Source organism: Neoarius graeffei, chromosome 27 (genome assembly GCF_027579695.1).
Source record: "Neoarius graeffei isolate fNeoGra1 chromosome 27, fNeoGra1.pri, whole genome shotgun sequence".
Classification (NCBI taxonomy): domain Eukaryota; kingdom Metazoa; phylum Chordata; class Actinopteri; order Siluriformes; family Ariidae; genus Neoarius; species Neoarius graeffei.
This window is the reverse complement of record NC_083595.1, coordinates 6,050,590-6,067,062: the sequence shown is the minus strand read 5'-3', so window position 1 is coordinate 6,067,062 and position 16,473 is coordinate 6,050,590.

The following is a 16,473-nucleotide window of genomic DNA, read 5'->3' as shown; positions in this document are numbered from 1 at the left end:
CACCGAACCATAACACAGTCTGAGTATTTAAGCAATTATCAAGAGATGAACACAACATGAGCACATCTGGATTAAGTCTGGAATAATAAATGTTGGTCCACTTTTAACAGTTTCGATCCTGCACACCTCACGGACGGAGAAGCCCATGGTGAGAGCTACCAGGTCCGGGATCTTCTCTCCCGCTAGCGGCCATTGTCCCGACCTGAAGTTCACATACTGAGGGCTACGCAGCACCGTCAGCTGGTCTCCAAAAACACCTGCAAAAAAAAACAAAAACCCACACAATTTTCTCTTTTACAGTTTAATGCAATTGGACTGATTAGATACAATACATTTTATGAACTGTGTATAATATACTATTTTTCATGTATAAGTTATTTCCATGTGTGAATTGCACTCCTTAATACAAAAAATGTTCTGGGTAAAAATCTCCCAAAAAAGCAAAGTAGTCTTTAAAGGAGTTCTTTCAGTCTCTCTCTCTCTCTCTCTTTACAGGCCCAGTTCTTGTGCTAACAGAACATCAGATTACTAATCTGATTAGGGTTCTAATTAAAAAAAAAAATAATTTTAACAAAACCAGGAAATTAAAAAAAAAGAAAAAAAAAAGCAGTTCCTGCTCAGGCCTGACTGAAGGCACGTCATGTGATCAGAGCAGTCACGTGACACTGCATCCGTTTCGTTACTCCGAAAGCGGGTGATATTTCACTCTTTAACGTTTAAAATTGTATTTAGTTTTTCACAAATTGTTGAAATATAAAAAAGTCCATTTTAAAAAGCATTTGTCGTCAGTAAAGATATGAGAACGAATATTTAATCTACCCCTATCGAGCTGAGAGAAGACATGGCTGAATCCCCAAAACCCTGTATAATGACTATATAGTGCACTTCACAGGCTGTAACCTGCATTCTCTCATAACGTGTATAATATATAGTGCACTTACAGAGTGAACATGAAGCTATTTGGGATTTAACCCTTCAGCCGGCTGTATTAGCATCCTATGCTAACCTCAAGAGTTCATCTCTCTGACGCGTTTAGACAATGATACCTAAACAATGATATATAAATATGCACCCTTTTTTTTTTTTTTACAATGTTTACAAAATCAGTCCTAAATCGCTGAATGTTTACCTGCTAAAACCGCAAGTGTAACGAAAACTACCGCGCTCTTCATCATCCGCCGACTTTAGAGAAACGACAACACTTTCCGGGCGGCACGGTGGTGTAGTGGTTAGCGCTGTCGCCTCACAGCAAGAAGGTCCTGGGTTCGAGGGCCTTTCTGTGCGGAGTTTGCATGTTCTCTCCGTGTCCGCGTGGGTTTCCTCCGGGTGCTCCGGTTTCCCCCACAGTCCAAAGACATGCAGGTTAGGTTAACTGGTGACTCTAAATTGACCGTGAGTGTGAATGGTTGTCTGTGTCTATGTGTCAGCCCTGTGATGACCTGGCGACTTGTCCAGGGTGTACCCCGCCTTTCGCCCGTAGTCAGCTGCGATAGGCTCCAGCTTGCCTGCGGCCCTGTAGAACAGGATAAAGCGGCTAGAGATAATGAGATGAGACAACACTTTCCTCGCGCACCAAGAATCAGCTGACCGTCACTGCGCTACGCTGTGCGTGATGACGTTAACTATTACGGAGGACGTGCTGAAAAAAGTTTATTTATATCGCCACCTAGCGGATGCACCTGGGTGGTGACTGAAAGCTGTAAAAGTGAGTTTCTGTGTAAAGTGATGTTTCGTGCACGGAATCTACAGGAAAGCCAATCTGATTTCTCATCTCATCTCATTATCTCTAGCCGCTTTATCCTGTTCTACAGGGTCGCAGGCAAGCTGGAGCCTATCCCAGCTGACTACGGGCGAAAGGCAGGGTACACCCTGGACAAGTCGCCAGGTCATCACAGGGCTGACACATATGGCCCTTTTCCACTACCCTTTTTCAGCCCGCTTCAGCTCACTTCAGCCCGACACGGCTCGCGTTTCGACTACCAAAAAACAGCACGACTCAGCTTGCTTCAGCCCTGCTTAGCCCCTAAAACTCGCACGGTTTTGGAGTGGGGCTGAAGCGAGCCAAAGCGAGCCGAGTGAGGCTGGGGGCGTGAGCAGACACTCCCCTGTGCACTGATTGGTGAGGAGGAGTGTCCTCACATGCCCACACACGCCCCGCGAGCACGCTGGGATCTGTAAACACCGCAAACCCGGAAGGAGAAGAATTACGAATTACGAGAATTTCTGAAGCCTTATGCGCCTCGCCTCATCTATACGCTCTTGCCAGTATCTGTTCGCGTTGTCGGTGACAACAAGCCACAGAACCAAGACCAGCAGCACTAACGACTCCATGTCCTCCATGTTTATTGTTTACTATTCGGGTCGTGAGACTACCGCTTAAAAGCTCACTGATGTCACTGTTTGCGCTGCTTAACGACATCACGTGACGTCCACCCACTTTCGCTAACTCCACCCAATGTGTCCACCCACTTCCAGCCAGCACGGTTCAGCGCGGTTGTAGTCGAAATGCAACTCCAACAACCCCACTCAGCTCGACTCATCCCAACTCAGCACGGCACGGCTCAGCCGCGTTTGTAGTGGAAAAGCGGCAATAGACACAGACAGGGGCGCAGATAGGATTTTTGAACTGGGGGGGACTGAGCTGTCAGCAAATTATTCCATTTTGTGTGTGTGTGTGTGTACTACTGTTCAAAAGTTTGGGGTCACTTTGAAATGTCCTTATTTTTGAAAGAAAAGCACTGTTCTTTTCAATGAAGATCACTTTAAACTAAGCAGAAATCCACTCTATACATTGCTAATGTGGTAAATGACTATTCTAGCTGCAAATGTCTGGTTTTTGGTGCAATATCTCCATAGGTGTATAGAGGCCCATTTCCAGCAACTCTCACTCCAGTGTTCTAATGGTACAATGTGTTTGCTCATTGCCTCAGAAGGCTAATGGATGATTAGAAAACCCTTGTACAATCATGTTAGCACAGCTGAAAACAGTTTAGCTCTTTAGAGAAGCTATAAAACTGACCTTCCTTTGAGCAGATTGAGTTTCTGGAGCATCACATTTGTGGGGTCGATTAAATGCTCAAAATGGCCAGAAAAATGTCTTGACTATATTTTCTATTCATTTTACAACTTATGGTGGTAAATAAAAGTGTGACTTTTCATGGAAAACACAAAATTGTCTGGGTGACCCCAAACTTTTGAACGGTAGTGTGTATACATGTTATTTCACCTCCCTCACTTCCATCACCAGGAACTACCTGCAGGCCAGGACAATGATAACATTTTAACATAGCCTATGGAAATCCAAAGTTTACACATTATCATCACGCACAGAAATTGCAAAACTGCAAAACTAGTTTTAAAACCGCTAAGTTCCAACTGTTAAACATAGCGAGAGGCTGGGCTACGTGTGTGTGTGTAAAGTGTAAACCAGTGCATCCTGACTTTCTAACTATGCCTGTGTGTTGCGTGAGCGGCAGTCAGTCAACAACTCTTCGCAAAGTTTCCTTATGAAACAATATGCTTGCTGAAATTATGGCAGGGAACGCCAGATTAAACATTAAAACTGCCTTCTGAGCACTGTATCTACAGGCTACCACCGAAAGAAGGAGGCTACCAGAAAGGCATCTCTACTCCGTACGATTTTACTTTCACTACGACATTACTTTGAACAGACTATCAAAAAATTGCAAGGTGATATGATAAAGTAAGGCACAGTTTACTTACAGTCGTTTTTTTTTTTTTAAACGATGCAATCGTTTTCTGCCTTTTGGCACCCTTCATCATGCCGTGCTGGGGTCCTGAACTAGGAGGAGCTGTCCCCGATATGCCTGTCAAACTTGTTGTGGGTAACCATAGCAACCAAGCTCGAGCTCACAACCCGTGCAGTCTGCGCAGTTGCAACTATGTATATACTGCTGTGCACCTCAATAAACCGAATGGTAATTTGTCTTTTGAGTTTTCCGTGAGGTTTGCCTTATGCAAAGAAAGACAGTATAGACGTTTTTTCCTCCCTATAAGTGAGGGGGACCGAACGAGGTGAATTTAAATCTAGGTGGGACGAATACCCCCCATCCCCCCCTCTATCTGCACCCGTGGACACAGACAACCATTCACACTCACATTCACACCTACGGTCAATTTAGAGTCACCAGTTAACCTAACCTGCATGTCTTTGGACTGTGGGGGAAACCGGAGCACCCGGAGGAAATCCACGCAGACACGGGGAGAACATGCAAACTCCACACAGAAAGGCCCTCGCCGGCCACGGGGCTCGAACCCGGACCTTCTTGCTGTGAGGTGACAGCGCTAACCACTACACCACCATGCCGCCCCAGTCTGATTTATTATTCTTATTTTCACAGTTTAACAGCTATAAATCTTAAGCAATTAGGGTCAGTGTCAATCCACACACTTTGCCAACAGAACATGCTTAGAGATTCTCTCCTGGTCAAGGTGATGATAAATTCCAAGAAATATAATTCTGAAAATGCAAATTGTCTTGAATCTACTCTTTTTTTGAAAGGAAGATAATAATAATAATAATAATAATAAATTTATAAAAATATATTTATAATATATTTTTGCAGGATTTTAAGTTCTTTGGGATCAGGGGCGGTCCTGGGGGCGGTCCGACCAGGCAGCCGCCCGGGGCGGCATCACGGGGGGGGCGGCACGAGCGCGGGCATGCAAAAAAAAAAAAAAACGGTCCCAAAAAAAAAAGAGCTCGTGCAGGAGATCAGGAACTTTCCTGACTTGCCGTCAGCAACTGTGACCCCCCTTGAGCTGATCACATTCATGCACAAGAAGGCGCTATCAGAGATCTACCCCAATTTCTGGACTGGACTCAGAATTGCTGCCACTCTGCCTGTCACTGTGGCTCAGGCAGAGAGGAGCTTCTCGAAGCTAAAACTGATCAAGACTTACCTAAGGTCAACAATGTCACAGGAACGGTTCAGTGGCCTTGCTGTGATCAGCATAAACCACGCCTTAGGGGAACAAATCTCATATGAAGACATTGTGGAAGAATTTGCATCCAGGAAGGCCAGAAAAGCCAACTTTTAGGTTGTGCTTTCACTTTTGCATCCTGAATATAATTGCCACTTAAATGTATATAGACTGTTTTCCTCTTACTTCTTTTGCACGTCTTGTTATTTATGACAAATTATAGTGGTTTGCCATTTTTGCCACTTTAAAGAGTGTTAACTTCTTCATTTGTTACTTCTTGTTATTTATGATACACAATAGTGTTTGTTATTTCTTCTTATGTGTACAGTAATATGTATAGGATGTACCTCTTCTCTGTCGTTAGTTCATTTATTTATGATACATGATTGCGTGTTACCATTTTTGCCACTTTAATGTATAGTATTTTTAGATATTTTGTCACTTCATGTTATTCTGTAATTGTGATTGTTTAACTGTTTAGCTTCTTTTGTTATATATGGTGCGACTTTAATGGAGATTTAAGTCTTCTTGTTAATAATAATGGTGAATGGTACTCTATGATAATTCATTGTGCACTCTGTTGGTAAAACTGACTGACTTGTGCAATATTTTGACCATCGGGTGGTGCTGTAGTGCAGTTGTGCTTTCTTAAAAAGCTGTGGATAGCTGTAATGCGAAGTCATTGAGTCTTTTTGTTTATTGTTTATCTTTTATTGTTTATCTTTGTATTTTTTATTGCACTAGTCATTAAAACTGGAAATTTGTTCTTGAAAATAGCTGTTGTGAGTTTGTGTATGGGGTCGTGTGTGTTCTGGACGAAGTTAGTGTTTTCTTAGGTGGTGGGTGGGAGGTGGTTGTCGGGTTGGGCCGGGGGGGCGCCAGCAGGGGGTTTCGCCCGGGGAGTAAATCACTCTAGGATCGCCACTGTTTGGGATGCCTGCCAGCAGTAGCTGAGGGCAGAAGAATGTTTGGTGAAGGTTCTGTGTGTGCACGGGGATGTTCACAAGCACCCACTGGTGACTGTCCAGATCCAATTTTGGAGGGAAATGCATCGTGTGGAGGCGGCAGTTAGTCCATGCCTCACCCACCCACTCATTCTGGGAACAGATTGGCTGGGGTTTAAGGATTTAATGGAGTGAGTGGTAGTGGGTTGGTCCTGCAGTAACACCTCATGAGGGGATTCTAGCATAGCATTCACTGGAGAGCCTTCCCGTACTTTTCAATAATTAAGGACAGACCGTATCAAGTGATGCAGGATACTCAGACTGGTGAAAAGGTGACACAGTTGTTGATCCCAAAGAGCCACAGGGAACTTGTATCCCTTGCGGTTCATTATAAGCCTACGGCAGAACACCTAGGCCAAGATAACACATTAACCTGTTTCACGGCTCATTTCTACTGGCCAGGGATTCATGGGAATGTCCTTAGGTGGTGTGCAGCATGTCGCAAATGCCAGCTGGTGAATCCAGCAGCCACAACAAAAGCGCCATTGCGCCCTCTTCCCCAAATCAAGACCCCCCTTTGAAAGAATTGTGATGGAGCTTGTCAAGCCATTAGATTGTTCAGCATGAGGGTATTGCTTTATTTTAGTCCTAGTGGATTGTGCAACATGATACCCAGAAGCAGTACCGCTGTGTTGCATTTCCACATGTAATGTTGCAAAGGAACTGTTTAAAATTATGTTCCAAGTCAGGATTCTGAAAGAAATCCTGACTGACCAAGGCATTACATTTATGTCATGCACCCTTCGCGAACTCTACAAGTTATTGGGGGCTAATCAATCTGCACAAGTGTTTATGATCCACAAACAGACGGCTTGGTCAAGCGATTTAACCAAACCCTAAACAACTTAATCTATAAGTCTGTGCGCGAAGACACTCATAAGTGGGATAAATGGCTGAAGTCACTGTTATTTGCAGTACAAGAGGTTCCAGAAGCCTCCACGGAGTTTTCCCTGTTTGAATTATTGTACAGGCATAAACCGCGTGGCATCCTAGATGTCATAAGCGAAAATTGGAAGGAGTGGACCTTCTAATCGTAAAAACGAAATTCAATATGTCCTCAACCTGCATGCAAAACTCCACACACTCAGTCACCTAACCCAGGAGAATTTGCAGCAGGCGCAGGAATGTCAGTCCCAGCTGTATAACAGGGATGTGCACCTGTACAAGCTCAGACTGGGAGATAAAGTTCTCATATTATTGCCCACATCAAGCTCTAAATTATTTGCTAAGTGGCAAGGGCCCTTTGAGGTCACATGGCGAGTTGGGGACATCAACTCTGAGGTGAAGCAAATGGATAGGGGTCGGGTGCAGCAGATATACCACCTAAGTCTGCTTAAACTATGGAACAAGGGGGTCCCTATGGTGTTGGCAACAGTAGGTCTGCCAAAGGAGGAGCTGGGGTCAGAGATAAAAACAAATGTAGCCACTCAATCCAACCCGGTCCCCTGTGGAGACCACCTCTCGCCATCCCAACTCACGGAGTTTGCCAAGTTGCAAGCAGAATTTTCTGATGCATTCTCACCCCTTCTTGGTTGCACCCACCTCATAGAACATCACACTGAGATGCCCCCAGAGGTGGCTGTGGATAGCCACCCATACCATTCACCTGAACACACACATGCACACACACACACACAAAAAAAAGTAGTTCAGGACGAATTAAAGGCCATGCTCGAAATGGAGATAGTCGAGAACTGGAGCAACCTGGTAGTCTTGGTCCCCAAGGCTGACGTGTTGGTCTGGTTCTGTGTGAACTAAAGAAAAATCAATGCGATGTCTAAATTTGGCACATACCCAATGCCTTGCATTGACGAATTGCTTGATCGGTTAGACATGGCTCGTTTTTATTCAACACTGGATTTAACGAAAGGATATTGGCAGATCCTCTTGACTCCCCTATCCTGTGAAAAAAAATGGCCTTTTCGACCCCATTCAGTTTACACCAGTTTGTCACCCTTCCATTCAGGTTATTCAGGGCCCTGGCAATATTCCAGTGGTGCATGGACAAAGTCCTGCACCCAAATGCTGCAAATGCTGTGGCCTACCTAGACAACATCATAATATATAGTAACGATTGACCACGGTACATGAAATATCTTAGGGCTGTTCTAGAGTTGTTGAGGTGCACGGGGCTCAAGACTAACCCAAAGAAGTGTGCAGTTGGATGGGTGGAAGTATGGTATCTGGGCTTCCACTTGGGTCATGGGCGGGTGCATCCCCAAATTGACAAGACTGCAGCCATTGTGACTTGTCCAAGACCAAAAAGGGGGTGAGGCAGTTCCTGGGTCTGGCTGGCTATTATTGCAGGTTTGTGCCTAACTATTCAGACGTCACCAGCCTGCTGACTGATCTCATTATAAAGGGGGCACCAGATCCATCTCTGGTAATGACCTAATCACACTGAGAATCTCTGGAAAATATCCTTGTGGTGTGTGCAGAAAAGGGGTTGGCCAGAATTCAATTCTCTGTAGTGGTTTCAAAATGTGGGTACACAAAAAGATGTTCTGGTGTGCAGGGGAGGTTAGTTGAAAACCCAGATTACAAGTGTCAGCGTTGTCTTGGAGGAGCTCGGCCGATTGATGCAAGACCATACAGTGAGGTAATGTTGGCAGGTGGCAAACTAGAGGTCATCGATAACTTCATATACCTTGGTGATGGTATCTGCCCAGGAGGTGGTTGTGAACTGGCAATGATTATCAGAACTCGTTCTGCTTGGGGAAAGTTTAGAGAGCTGCTGCCATTGTTAACCTGCAAAGCTGTCTCACTTCATACCCGTGGTCAACTATACAGCAGTTGTGTGCGTAGCACCATGTTATAGACCCTTTTCAGTCACGTGACCTTCGTAAACGCGACCACCATTTTGGACATGTAGCGGACTTCGGCTCGAATTGGTTTGAATGCGAGGAAGGCGACAAATGGAGAACATACAAGAAAAAAGAGCGAGATGCAGAAAACACCTTCGCTATCCAGCGACGTAGGGCATTTACAGGGCGAGCAGAGGGAGAAATAACAACAGTAACGACACATTAGCAACGCCGTACAGAAATAACGGTTTATGGCACAGACCCTTTCGGTTCTCGCTCATCTAGCTGCTACAATGACTGCTTAGACTGCAACAATAATACCTAACACACATTTAAGTATCCGTCGTAAAGACGTGAAACTCGTCGAGTGATGAGTGTGTTCATTGATAAGCTAACACAATCTAAAAGTAGACATACCATCACACTGCCCTGGCGCTGTGTACAGTTTACCTTCTATGGTTTGTGCACTCACTATTTGCCATTACTTTCTCCAACCGTTGTTACAGATTACAGGGAACGGCCTGGATTTAAGAGACAAATACATGTTCCTCTTGTTTTGAACACTTATTTGTAGGCAGTGCTTAATTTGTAAAGTGGGAGGTCCGGAGCGCAGAGGATGAGCGGCTCCGGTGCGGAAAAAAAGAGGGGGGGAGGGGGCGCGGCGCTGCGCTTCTGGGCATGTTTTGTAATAACACTGCAAATTAAGTTCATCTGCAGATATTTTGTGGATGTCGTTTCATGAGAGAAATCACCAACAAGACAGATATCAAAATCAGACATTAACACTAAATAAACTTGCATTTTTTTAAATTTAATTATTTGTTTTTTTTGTTGTTGTTGTTACATAGTCAAAAGAGGTGTCGGATCACTGGATCCAGTGTAAATAGCTGCCGGAGCCAACGCCCGAGGTTCCGGAGCGCGCTCCGGCTTGCTCCCCCTCAAATTAAGCGCTGTTTGTAGGACACTGCCTCTGATCTGTCCTACAGTCTACCAACAGCAAAGGAACACAACGCTAGCTAATGTCGTTAGCTAATAGCTACTACAGAAGAACAAAGAGGTTACAATGGGTTATTTTAGCCTATTTGGTTACACACTCGCCGCCACAGAATGTTAACAGCAATGTAATGCCTTTTCTGGCTAATTTTATTCGTCTTACCTCCAACAAAGTGGTCACTACACAAGCGTTGGTATGCCGAGGGCTGCCAATCTGTTAATGGCCGCTATCCATCTTCTCCGTCGGGATCCGATAAAATGATAAACCTTGCCTTGTTTGTTGATGGTTACTACATCCAGGTGCACAACAATATAGTGGCATGATGAAAGCCTTGCTGAAAATAAACACTTTCTTTGCTGCCGTTCCTCAATGTTGGCTGTGGTAAACTACTGGTAGTACATGTCCAAAATGGCGGCCGCGTTTGTCGTGACGTCACGTGAAAAGGGTCTACAGGCTACGGTTCTGAATGTTGGGCACGCCAAAGAGATGACCAAAAACGGCTTGAGTGTAAAGAAAGAGCCATGCTTTTATGGATGTGCAATGTCAAAAGAGGAACATGAATTACAGTGGTGCTTGAAAAGTTTGTGAACCCTTTAGAATTTTCTATATTTCTGCATAAATATGACCTAAAACATCATCAGATTTTCACACAAGTCCTAAAAGTAGATAAAGAGAACCCAGTTAAATAAATGAGACAAAAATATTATACTTGGTAATTTATTTATTGAGGAAAATGATCCAATATTACATATCTGTCAGTGACAAAAGTATGTGAACCTTTGCTTTTAGTATCTGGTGTGACCCCCTTGTGCAGCAATAACTGCAACTAAACATTTCTGGTAACTGTTGATCAGTCCTGCACACTGGCTTGGAGGAATTTTAGCCCATTCCTCCATACAGAACAGCTTCAACTCTGGGATGTTGGTAGGTTTCCTCACATGAACTGCTCGCTTCAGGTCCTTCCACAACATTTCGATTGAATTAAGATCAGGACTTTGACTTGGCCATTCCAAAACATTCACTTTATTCTTCTTTAACCATTCTTTGGTAGAACGACTTGTGTGCTTAGGGTCGTTGTCTTGCTGCATGACCCACCTTCTCTTGAGATTCAGTTCATGGACAGATGTCCTGACATTTCCCTTTAGAATTCGCTGGTATAATTCAGAATTCATTGTTCCATCAATGATGGCAAGCCGTCCTGGCCCAGATGAAGCAAAACAGGCCCAAACTATGATACTACCACCACCATGTTTCACAGATGGGATAAGGTTCTTCTGCTAGAATGCAGTGTTTTCCTTTCTCCAAACATAACACTTATCATTTAAACCAAAAGTTCTATTTTGGTCTCATCCATCCACAAAACATTTTTCCAATAGCCTTCTGGCTTGTCCACGTGATCTTTAGCAAACTGCAGATGAGCAGCAATGTTCTTTTTGGAGAGCAGTGGCTCTCTCCCTGCAACCCTGCCATGCACACCATTGTTGTTCAGTGTTCTCCTGATGGTGGATTCATGAACATTAGCCAATGTGAAAGAGGCCTTCAGTTGCTTAGAAGTTACCCTGGGGTCCTTTGTGACCTCACCGACTATTACACACCTTGCTTTTGGAGTGATCTTTGTTGGTCGACCACTCCTGGGGAGGTGTTAGGGTTATTGTGGCAGTTCGTGTAAATGGGTGGAGCACAGAAGGACGGCAGGACAGAACTGAGCATACAAAAACTCTCTTTATTCAGCTTTTCAGCTGTAAATACACACACGCACACACATTAGCTGTCTGGTTATGGAGAGAGTCCCTCTGCTCTCACTCTCTCTCCTTAAGAAGGGCGCGGTCACTGGGAAGACACACAAACATCAATTAACAACAGGTGAAATGATTCTGCCACTTAACTTCCCCGACTCCGCCCTCCTGTCACAGACCGATGCTAGACCACGCCCCCGCTGCCACATACCCCCACCGCCCGACTCAGGCCGGGCAGCCGTCCGGCCCGCAGCCGACTCCCCCCTCCCTTGACGGGAGAGGAAGTCCGCCACGACCATCTGCGCCCCGGGCCTGTGGATCACCTTGAAGTTAAAGGGTTGGAGTGCCAGATACCAACGGGTGATCCGCGCATTGGCATCCTTCATGCGGTGGAGCCACTGGAGGGGCGCGTGGTCCGAACAGAGGGTGAAAGGGCGTCCCAGCAGGTAGTACCGGAGGGCGAGGACCGCCCACTTGATTGCCAGGCACTCCTTTTCGATGGTACTGTAGCGCCCCTCACGCACCGACAGCTTGCGGCTAATGTACAAGACAGGGCGATCCTCCCCCTCCACCTGCTGGGACAAAACGGCCCCCAGCCCTCTGTCCGACGCATCCGTCTGCAACATAAAAGGGAGAGAAAAGTCAGGGGAGTGTAAAAGTGGCCCCCCACACAGTGCAGCCTTAACCTTAGAAAAAGCCCGCTGGCATTGCTCCGTCCACTGGACCGGATCTGGTGCCCCCTTTTTAGTCAGATCAGTCAGCGGGCTGGTGACGTCCGAATAATTAGGTATAAACCTACGATAATAGCCAGCCAGCCCCAGGAACTGTCTCACCCCCTTTTTGGTCTTGGGCCTCGGGCAGGCCGCAATTGCTGCAGTCTTGTTAATTTGGGGACGCACCTGCCCATTGCCCAAGTGGAAGCCCAGATACCGTACTTCCACCCGCCCAATCGCACACTTCTTCGGGTTGGCCGTGAGACCCGCCCGCCTCAGCGACCTAAGGACGGCCCTCAGGTGTTGTAGGTGCCGCGGCCAGTCATTACTATAAATAATGATATCATCCAAGTACGCGGCCGCATAGGTGGCGTGGGGGCGGAGGACCCTGTCCATCAGCCGCTGAAACGTAGCAGGCGCCCCAAACAGCCCAAAAGGAAGTGTGACGAATTGGTGTAAGCCGAACGGTGTGGAAAAGGCCGTTTTTTCACGGGATAATGGAGTCAAGGGGATCTGCCAATAACCCTTTGTTAAATCCAGTGTCGAGTAAAAACGAGCCATGCCTAGCTGATCGAGCAACTCATCAATACGAGGCATTGGGTACGCATCGAATTTAGACACTGCGTTGACTTTTCTATAGTCCACACAGAACCGGACCGACCCGTCGGCCTTGGGTACCAAGACCACCGGGCTGCTCCAGTCACTGTGGGACTCCTCGACGATGCCCATTTCGAGCATGGCCTCGAGTTCTTCCCGAACTACCTTTTTCTTGTGTTCGGGTAACCTGTAAGGGCGGCTACGCACTACCACCCCCGGGGGCGTCTCAATGTGGTGCTCTATGAGGTTAGTACAGCCGGGCAGGGGTGAGAACACGTCCGAAAACTCGGTCTGCAACTGGGCAACCTCCGCGAGTTGGGTCGGGGAGAGGTGGTCTCCACAGGGGACCGGAGAGGGACGTGATGCTAATGTTCCTTTTTGAACCTCCGGCCCCAGCTCCGCCTTCTCTGGAACCACCGACACCAACGCCACGGGGACCTCCTCGTTCCAGAGTTTGAGTAGGTTGAGGTGGTAAATCTGTAGCGCCCCACCCCTGTCCGTTCGTTTCACCTCATAGTCGACATCCCCGACTCGCCGTGTGACCTCAAAGGGTCCTTGCCACTTGGCGACTAATTTAGAGCTCGATGTGGGCAACAGTACGAGATCTTTCTCTCCCGGTGCAAACTCTCTAAGGCGCGTACCCTTGTCGTACAGGCGGGTTTGCCGTTCTTGGGCCTGCCGCAAATTCTCCTGGGTTAGTTGTGTGAGTGTGTGGAGTTTTGCGCGCAGGTCAATAACGTATTGAATTTCATTTTTGCTTGGTGAAAGTCCCTCCTCCCAATTTTCTTGCAGCACATCTAAAATGCCGCGCGGCTTACGCCCATATAATAATTCAAACGGGGAGAACCCCGTGGAGGCTTGGGGGACTTCTCGCACTGCAAAGAGCAAGGGTTCGAGCCATTTATCCCAGTTACGCGCGTCCTCGCTTACAAATTTCTTAATTATGTTTTTAAGGGTGCGATTAAACCGTTCCACTAAGCCGTCCGTTTGTGGGTGATAAACACTGGTGCGGATCGGCTTAATACCTAATAACCCATACAGTTCCTTCAGTGTTCGTGACATAAACGAGGTGCCTTGATCAGTCAGAATCTCTTTCGGGATTCCAACTCGGGAGATGACGCGGAAGAGCGCCTCCGCAATACTGCGTGCTGAGATATTGCGAAGAGGCACTGCTTCCGGGTATCGCGTTGCATAGTCCACCAGAACTAATATAAAGCGGTACCCTCGTGTTGACCGATCTAATGGCCCGACGAGATCCATGCCAATTCTTTCGAACGGGGTCTCGATTAACGGTAGAGGGCGCAAAGGCGCTTTTGGAATGGCCGCTGGATTTACTAACTGGCATTCGCGGCATGCTGTACACCACCTACGGACATCGCCGCGAATCCCCGGCCAATAGAATCGGGCCATTATTCGGGCTAGTGTTTTATCCTGCCCCAAGTGTCCAGCCATGGGATTAAAGTGAGCCGCCTGGAATACCAATTCCCGGCGGCTCTTCGGAATTAACAGCTGCGTGACTCGCTCTTTAGTTCGAGTGTCCTGCGTCACTCGGTATAATCTATCCTTCATAATCGCGAAGTAGGGGAAGGACGGGGTGGCGTTCGGCTGGAGCGTTTGACCATCGATTACTCTCACTTGGTCAAAAGCATGCCACAGAGTCTCATCTCGCGATTGCTCTAACGGGAAATCCGCGAGGGATTCCCCAATAGAGAGAGGAGGAGCCGGCGGCTCCTCACTCTGGCGCGGAGATGACGTAGACGGCTCTGTGACAGCTGCTCCTGCCAAAGCGACACTGGGACCTCCCCCTGTCAAATGGCAGGACCCACTCTTGACTAAGTGCGTCATTAAACCCCGAAATCCCGGCCAATCAGTCCCCAAAATTAAAGAGTGGGTAAGGCGAGGATTAACCGCCGCCTTCACTATAAATTTTTCCCCTCTGAAAATAATGTGGACCGACACCAAAGGGTAGTTGTGAACATCCCCGTGCACACACAACACCTTCACCAATTGTGCTCCCCCCAATGCCTCGTCTTGCACCAGGTTTTGGTGGATTGAGGTCTGATTACAGCCAGAATCCACCAACGCCTGATATGTATCCCCTTGGACACTCACCGGTATGCGATACGCTCCGGCCCGATCGAGGGCGGCTCCTGGCACGTTGGGGATCCAAACCACCGCGCCCACCTCCATTATCGAGCACTGCTGTTGGAGGTGGCCCGGTTCCCCACAGCGCCAGCAAACCTGCCCAGGCTTCCGCTCTGCACTAGTGCTCTGGGGCTCACTCACCTGAGGGGGGGGAGAGACAGACACAGAAGGGAGACACGGAAGGGCACCGCGGGTGCGGCGGGCCGGCTGAGGTGGTGCCGGCCCCCGTCTCCGCGGTGGGGGAATGGGGCGAGGAGAAGACACAGGAGGAAGAGAGAGAGAGAGAGAGGAGAGAAGAGAAGAGGTCGTCTGCTGTCCTGCCGTCGGGACAGCCGCCAGATGATCCTCCGCCAGCTTGACTGCCTGATCCAGCGACGCCGGGCGGTGGCACTGGACCCACTCTGCGGTTCCCGCTGGTAGACACGCGACGAACTGTTCCAGTACCACCTGGTCGATGAGTCCCTCGGCGTCGCAGCTGTCGGCCCTCAACCACTGCCAGCAGGCGTCCCGGAGTTGCTGGCCAAACGCGAACGGCCGGCCGACTTCCTCCAAGCGCAGAGCGCGGAAACGCTGATGATGTTGCTCTGGGGTGCGTCCCACCCGCTGGAGGACGGCCCGGCGAAGGTCCGCGTAGGCCAGACGGCGGTTGGCGGGGAGCTGTAGCGCGGCCAGCTGCGCCTCTCCCGTTAGCAGGGGGAGGAGGCGCGCCGCGCGCTGTTCCACCGGCCACCCCGAGGTCTCTGCTACCTGCTCAAAGAGCGTGAAGAATGCCTTGGGGTCGTCCTGCGGGCCCATCTTCGTGAGGGTGAGGGGGGAAGGGCCCGCGGCGGTGGAGTTGGTGGACCCCGCCGACGCGAGGAGGTGCTGGAACGCCCGACGATCTTCCTGTTGCGCCAGCACCAGGGCCTCGAACTGTTGTTCTTGCTCCTTTCGGAGGGCGAGCAGCCCCTGATGCTGGCTCTGTTGGGCCGTGGCGAAGGCGTGGATCAGGTCGGCGAAGGTGGAGGACTCCATGGGGCTGTTGTCTTCTGTGCTCATTCCCGGGTTTCGGCACCACTGTGGCAGTTTGTGTAAATGGGTGGAGCACAGAAGGACGGCAGGACAGAACTGAGCATACAAAAACTCTCTTTATTCAGCTTTTCAGCTGTAAATACACACACGCATACACATTAGCTGTCTGGTTATGGAGAGAGTCCCTCTGCTCTCACTCTCTCTCCTTAAGAAGGGCGCGGTCACTGGGAAGACACACAAACATCAATTAACAACAGGTGAAATGATTCTGCCACTTAACTTCCCTGACTCCGCCCTCCTGTCACAGACCGATGCTAGACCAGGCCCCCGCTGCCACAGTTATATAAGTATTATTCTTATTATTCTTATAAGTATTATTATTAAAATGGTGACAAAATTAAGAGTTAACTTAAGGTTCAGTTAAAAATGACCTTCTGTCTCGGCTGGACATTGTTTGGGAACATTTTGTTTATGAAATGTGTATTTTGAACAGAGAAGTGTCTGAAGGACCCACCAAGGTCTGTT